Raw genomic sequence first — 8,300 nt, 5'->3', positions numbered from 1 at the left:
GCCACCTCATGCGAAGAGTTGACTCATTGGAAAAGACTCTGATGCTGGGAGGGATTGGGGGCAGGAGGAGAAGGGGACGACAGAGGATGAGATGGCTGGATGGCATCACTGACTCAATGGACGTGAGTCTGAGTGAACTCTGGGAGTTGGTGATGGACAGAGAGGCCTGGCGTGCTGAGATTCATGGGGTCACAAAGAGTCGGACACGACTGAGCGACTGAACTGAACTGAATGTAGCTGGTGATTTTAAGTTGAAGCCAGTGCTCATTTGAAAGTGAAAGTGAAAGTGACTCATTCATTTCCGACTGTTCCTGACCCCATGGACTATACAGTCCATGGAATTCTCCAGGCCAGAATACTGGAATGGGTAGCCTTTCCCTTCTCCAGGGGATCTTCCCAAACCATGAATTGAACTCAGGTCTCCCACACTGCAGCTGGATTCTTTACCAACTGAGCCACAAGGGAAGCTCATTTACTATTATGGAAATCTGAAGAATTACACTAAAATGACTTTATTCATACTCTTTAATTATAACATCAAAGTCTGCATGGCAACACGTCTGTGACAGCATGATTTACTGAATATTTTAAGTGACTGTTGAGACCTACTTCTCAGAAATAGATTCTTTTCAAAATATTTCTGCTCAGTAACAATACACTTGGTCACCCAAGAGCTATGATGGAAATGTGCAGTGAGATTATTGTTTTTATGCCTGCTAACAAAACATCCATTCTACAGCCCATGCATCAAGGAGTAATTTTGATTTTCAAGTCTTATTATTTAACAACTTATTGACCAAAGACTTATTAATATATCCTTTGTTACCCAAAATGTTATTGACCAGAGACATTTCAACATTCACTTACAAAACAAATTGCCAGCCACAGGCATTATTTTCTGCAGAAATCCCCCAGTCAATAATCTGTTAAGAAGTATGTTGCATAGGGCCATAGCTGGCACGGATAATGGTTACTCTGATGGATTTGGGCAAAGCAGACTGAAAACCTGGAAAGGATTTGTGACCCTAGATTACATTGAGGACATTTATGACTCATGAAAAGAAGTCAAAATATCAACATAAACAGAGTTTGGAAGAAATCGATTCCAATCCTCATGGATGACTTGGAGGTTTTCAAAACTTTAGTGCAGGAAGTATTGTAGATGTGGTGGAAATAGCAAGAGAACTGGAATTTTCAGTGGAGACTGAAGATGTGACTGAAATGCTGCAGTCTCATGATAAAACGTGAATGGATGAGGAGTTGCTTCTTATGGATGAGCAAAGAAAGTGGCTTCTTGAGATAGAATTTATCTCAAGAAATTTGTCTTCCAGTTATCGTCACCTCCTGGTGAAGATGCAGTGAAGACTGTTGAAATGACAATAAAGAATTTAGAATGATTTATAAAGTGGGGGCAGACTTTGAGGGGGTTGACTCCAATTTTAAAAGATGTCCTACTGTGGGTAAGATGCTATCAAACAGCAACTGCATACTATGGAGAAATTGTTCATGAAAGGAAGAGTCAGTCAATACAGCTAAATTCATTACTGTCTTATTTTAAGAAATTGCCACAGCCACCCCAACCTTTAGTTACCATGCTCTGATCAGTCAGAACCATAAACATCAAGGCAAGACTGTCCACAAACAAAAAGATTACATTTAGTTTAAAGCTCAGATGATGGCTAGCATTTTATAGTATTTTTAACTAGGGTACTTTTAGCACATAATTTAAACACATTTTAACACATAATGCTTCTGCACACTTAATAGCCCATAGCATAGTAAAAACAAAACTTTAATGTGCACTGAGACCAAAAATTTATGTGACTCTCTATTGAAATATTTACCTTACTGCAGTGGTCTAGAACTGAACTCATCATGTCCTTTAGGTATACCTCTGTTTCTTTTTTCTTTGTTCCTCTTATTCTAGTTGTATTGAGATATAATTGACATACAGGACTGTATAAGTTTAAGGTATACGGCATAATGATTTGACTTACCTACATCATGAAATGATTATAACAGTAAATTTAGTAAGCATCCATTCGTAATAACAAAATTAAAGACATTAATAGAATATTTTTCCTGTGATGAGAACTCTTAGGATTTGCTTTAACAACTTTCATATGTAACATACAGCCCTGTTAATTAAATGTATCATATTGCAAATGGCACCCCTAGTACTTATATCATATAACTGGAAACTTGTACCTTTTGACTCTCTTCATCTTGTATTTCTTATATGCTATTCCTCATCTTCTGACTTCATGTAGAAGCACCAGCAGAAGAAACCGGAAAGTAGAGATTTCCTCTATGTGAGAGTTAGTTATCCTGACATTAAAAAATAGAAATATCTAATATATAAAAAATCAAAGTATATTATATTACAGTGTTATTTCTTTTTTTTTTTTACTAAAACATGACACAATTTCCTATATGCTCAAAAAATAATTTCTAAATATTCCCAAATCTAACTTAATTATAAAATTATTTCCCATATAAGTCCATTTATATTCCTGGTTAGGTTTCATTCATGGAATATTCTTTATGTGTATTTAAGGGAATATGGAGTACTGTGTATATCTCTCAGCATTATATTGGATCTACATAAAATAACATATCAATGTAAATAATGCCCTGGGTTTATCCAGTGTTCTTTCTGCCATGAATCAAAACAAAACTTGGGAAAGTAGAGAAGACATGAGATTAAGTGTAACAATAAGGAAGTTCCGTGCATAATTGACTTGACAAAGTTTTAAAGATTATTTGTTGTTGCTGCTGAACTGAACTGAACTGATGTTGTTCAGTTTCTCAGTCATGTCCAACTCTTTGAGACCCCATGAACTGCAATAGCACACTTCCCTGTCCATCACTATCTGCTGGAGTTTGTACAAACTCATGTCGATTGAGTTGGTGATGCCATCCAACGATCTCATCCTCTGTCTTCTCCAACAAGTCACCTCTTTACATCAGGTGGCCAAAGGATTGGAGCTTCAGCATCAGTCTTTCCAATGAATACTCAAGTTTGACTTCCTTCAGGATTGATTGGTTTTACTATTAGCTATACTAAAGAGAATTCTATGGTGCGTGAGTTATTAAGTTCTTTGCACAACATAATGAATATTACATCTCTATAACCAAAATATTTTTGATTCTACATCTAATGTTGAAGAAAATGTCACTTGACACTTCAATAGATCAGCTGATCAATCAATCCAATTGCTTCTACACGTGAATTATGACAATAAGATTTATTAAGTTGGATAAAAAAATCTATTTCGAATAAATTCTTAAAGAGTTTTCAAAATTGTTATTTGAGCTGGGTGTTAAAAAAGAAAGATATATCTATTAAGATACCAGCAGAGGAATTAGCATGTCTACAATAGTAACTAAACTTTCAGTTCATTTCAGTTTAGTCGCTCAGTAGTGTCCAACTCTTGTGACCCCATGGACTGTAGCACACCAGGCTTCATGATCCAATACCAGCTCCTGGAGTTTGCTCAAACTCATGTCCATTGAGTCGTTGATGCCATCCAACCATCTCATTCTCTGTTGTCCTCTTCTCCCACCTTCAATCTTTCCCACAATTAGGGTCTTTCTAGTGAGTCATTTCTTCACATTAGGTGGCCAAAATATTCAAGCTTGAGCATCAGCATCAGTCTTTCAATAAATATTCAGGACTGATTTCCTTTAGGGTTGACTGGTTTGATCTCCTTGCAGTCCAAGGGACTCTCAAGTGTCCTCTCCAATGCATTATTCCAAAAATATCAATTCTTCTATGCTCAGCTTTCTTTATGACCCAACTCTCACATTCATACATGACTACTGGAAAAACAATAGCTTTGACGAGACAGACATTTGTCAGCAAAGTAATGTGTCTGCCTTTTAATATGCTGTCTAGGTTGGTCACAGCTTTTCTTCCAAGGAGCAAGCATCTTTTAATTTCATGGCTGCAATCACCATTTGCAGTGATTTTGGAGCCCAAGAAAATGAAGTTTCTCACTATTTCCATTCTTTCCCCATCTATTTGCCATGAAGTGATGAGACTGGATGCCATGATCTTAGTTTTTTGTGAGTTTTAAGCCAACATTTTGACTCTCCTCTTTCACTTTCATCAAGAGGCTCTTTAGTTTCTCTTCCCTTTCTACCATAAGGGTGGTGTCATCTGCATATCTGAGGTTATTGATATTTCTCCTGGCAACCTTGATTTTAGCTAGTGCTTCATCCAGCCTGGCATTGAGCATGATGTACTCTGCATACAAGTTAAATAAGCAGGGTGACAATATACAGCCTTGATGTTCTCCTTTTCTGATTTGGAATGTGCTCATTTTTCCATGACCAGTTCTAACTATTGCTTCCTGACCTGCATACAGATTTCGCAGGAGGCAGGTAAGGTGGTCTGGTAGACCCATCTCTTTAACAATTTTCTACAGTTTATTGTGATCCACACAGTCAAAGGCTTTAGCATAGTCAATGAAGCAGAGTAGATGTTTTTCTCAAATTCTCTTTCTTTTTCTATGATCCAGCAGATGTTGGCAACTTGATCTCTGGTTCCTCTGACTTTTCTTTTTTTTTTTCCTCTGACTTTTCTAAAACCAACTTCAATATCTGGAAGTTCACAGTTCATGTAATGTTGAAGCCTGGCTTGGAGAATTTTGAGCATTACTTTGCTAGTATGTGAGCTGAGTGCAATTGTACAGTAGTTTGAACATTCTCTGGCTTTGCCTTTTTTAGGGTTGGAATGAAAACTGACCTTTTCTAGTCCTGTGGCCACTGCTGAGTTTTCCAAATTTGCTGGCATATTGAGTGCAGAACTTTCATAGCATCATCTTTTAGGATTTGAAATAGCTAAGCTGGAATTCCATCACCTTCACCAGCTTTGTTTGTAGTGATGCTTGGTAAGGCCCACTTGACTTCACATTCCAGGATGTCTGGCTCTAGGTGAGTATCACACCATCTTGGTTATCTGGTCATTAAGATATTTTTTGTATAGTTCTTGTGTGTATTTTTGCCACCTCTTCTTAATATCTTAAACTTCTATTAAGTCCATAGCATTTCTGTCCTTTATTGTGACTATCTTTGGTACCCTTGGTACCTCTAATTTTCTTGAAGAGATCTCTAGTCTTTCCCATTCTATTGTTTCCCTCTATTTCTTTGCAGTGATCACTGAGGACAACTTTCTTATCTTTCCTTGACATTCTTTGGAACTCTGCATTCAGATGGATATATCTTTCCTTTCACTTCTCTTTTCTCAGCTATCTGTAAGTCTTCCTCAGACAACCATTTTGCCTCTTTGCATTCTTTTTCTTGGGAAGTGGTTTAATCACCATTTCCTGTACATTATTATGAATCTGCATCCATAGTTCTTTCCTCAGGCTATCTATCACATCTAATCCCTTGAACCTCTTTGTCACTTCTGTTGTATAATCGTAAGGGATATGATTTAGGTCATACCTGAATGGTCTAGTGGTTTTCCTTACTTTCTTCAATTTAAGTCTGAATTTTTCAGTAAGGAGATCATGATCTCAGCCACAGTCAGTTCCTGGTCTTATTTTTGCTGACTGTGTAGAGCTTTTCCATATTCAGCTGCAAAGAATATAATCAATCTAATTTCAATATTGACCATCTGGTGATGTCCATGTGTAGATTCATCTTTTGTTTGTTGGAAGCAGATGTTTGCTATGACCAGTGTGTTCTCTTGGCACAACTCTTTTAGCCTTTGCTCTGCTTCATTTTGTACTCCAAGGCCAAACTTTGCTGTTTCTCCAGGTATTTCTTGACTTTCTACTTTTGCATTTCAGTCCCCTGTGATGAAATGGACATCTGTTTTTTGGTGTTAGCTCTAGAAGGTCTTGTAGGTCTTTATAGAACTGTTCAACTTCAGCTTCTTTGACATTAGTGGTTGGGGCATAGACTTGGATTACATTGATATTGAATGGTTTGCCTCCCCTCCAAAACAAACAAGAGATCTTTCTGTGATCTTTGAGATTGTACCCAAGAACTGCATTTTGGACTCTTTTTTTTTGGACTGATCTATACTGAAGAAATGATGCTAAAGCTGAAACTCCAGTACCTTTGGCCACCTCATGCGAAGAGTTGACTCATTGGAAAAGACCCTGATGCTGGGAGGGATTGGGGGCAGGAGGAGAAGGGGATGACAGAGGATGAGATGGCTGGATGGCATCACTGACTCAATGGACGTGAGTCTGAGTGAACTCTGGGAGTTGGTGATGGACAGGGAGGCCTGGCGTGCTGCGATTCATGGGGTCACAAAGAGTTGGACATGACTGAGCGACTGATCTGATCTGATCTGATACTGAACACTTGCTGTGTCTCACGCACTATCCTAAGAGCTTTTATTTATACAAAGTGAGTTATTTCTCAAAACCCTATGAGGTATGTATTTTATCATTGACTTACTTTCTGAAGAGCAGAAAGTTGAATTAACTTGTCTCAACTGGGCTTGCTCAGAAGGTAAATAATTTGTCTGCAATGTAGGAGACTTGGGTTCAATCTCTGAGTCGGGAAGATCCCCTAGAGAAGGGAATGGCAACCCACTCAATTACCCTTGCCTGGAGAATTCCCTGGACAGAGTAGCCTGGCGGGCTGTAGTCCATGGGTTTGCAGAGAGTTGGGCATGACTGAGCAACTAACACATAGACACACAATGAATAAGTGGTCAAGCACAGGATTCCAAAGTGCATTCTGTCATTGAGCCATGGTAAGCACTTCAACATGGTTAAGGTACAGAGAAGTGCATTTTGTAAATTAAAAAAAAAAGAACACATTTAAGCTGTATATTTATATACAGTGTGTGCACACACACACTTGGATGTCATAAAGTATATAAATCCATCTCCATGACTTATTACATGTATGGTTTTGGAGAAGTTCTTTTATTCTTACTTGTTTCAGCTTCCTCATCCATAAAATAGATATGATGTTTACATTTACTCTACTGGAGTTTGGTAAGAATTAATGAATTAATATATGAAAAACCCTTGAAGCAGGGCCTGGAATATTCCAAGTGTTCAGCAAATGTTAGTTTTTTGTGAAGATGATTGTTATGATGATAATAAAGATATATCGACATACTTAAACATGGAATAAACATTATTTTGTTCCTTTAAGCCCTATAGCCAAATAATTTTATGTAATACTTGTTTCTCTAAAATCAGGACTCCTGAACTTAATTGCATTTGCCTAATATTGGCCAGTCCTAATCTCATTCTATTTCAAAGATCTTTCTGAATCTACAATTGTTTTTGTAGCAAATGCTCTGTGTCTTATTTCCACTTCAAACTCAAGCTTGTAGAAATTGGGGTCTATATTCTGTTTATGAAGGTGAATCACATTAAACATCTAATAGATGCTTAATAACGAACAATCAAAAAATAGAATAACCCCAGTATTTAAGTATAACTGCTTAGTCAATCTAGGTCATCTCAGGTTATGAAATATGCACACAAATGAGTTTTATAAAGTTTAGACACCATGGCTTCACAAAAGTACACATAGCATAACCTGCCAGAATTTCATATACCTTAAAAAATCAGGTCAACTGATACTTATTTTAAAATACCACAAAATATAAGCCCTCAGTGAACAGAATTTCAGAAATGTTCTTTCTGATTGGACACAGGGAAGAAAGGGCATAACTTAGAAACAAAATCTGTAGTTGAGGTTAATCGTGACTTGTGAAGAGCTGTTTCATAAGTAAATGCCTGTTCCATACTATTTTATCTATTCTGGATGTGGAAGCTGTGAGTTTTAAGTCAGGTCAAGAAAAAAGAAAAAAAAAATACAAAGAAGGAAAGCTATTTCTTAAAAATAAAAAAAAAAATCTAGGCCACATTTGGCTTCAAAACTTCTTTGCTCATTTATTTGACTGTTGGCCTAAATTTAAAAAGTCAAATTTCAAATAAAATAATCTTTCTTTGTATCAGTTTTTGGGCTACAAATGAGGACAAAAAATAGTGTTTTGGGACTTATGTCTTCATGTCTCTATTATATCTCTATTGTTTACTGCTCATACTCAAATCTTAAAACCATGTGTCCAACTGTAGTTCAAAACTTTTGATTTAGAAATATTGAATTTGTAATGAATTCATTTATTCAATAACCATTTATTGATTTTTTTTATTAAAGCCTTACTCTGCATGAGGTTTGAAGTGAAGTGAAAGTCGTTCAGTTGTGTCCAATTCTTTGCAACCCCATGGACTGTGGCCTGCCAGGCTCCTCTATCCATGGAATTCTCCAGGCAAGAATACTGGAGTGGGTTGCCATTTCCTATTCCAGAGGGT

The sequence above is a fragment of the Bison bison genome, unplaced genomic scaffold, assembly GCF_000754665.1.
Source record: "Bison bison bison isolate TAMUID 2011002044 unplaced genomic scaffold, Bison_UMD1.0 scf7180017864519, whole genome shotgun sequence".
NCBI lineage: Eukaryota > Metazoa > Chordata > Mammalia > Artiodactyla > Bovidae > Bison > Bison bison.
The sequence above is the reverse complement of the archived record's forward strand: the minus strand, read 5'-3'. Positions refer to the sequence as shown.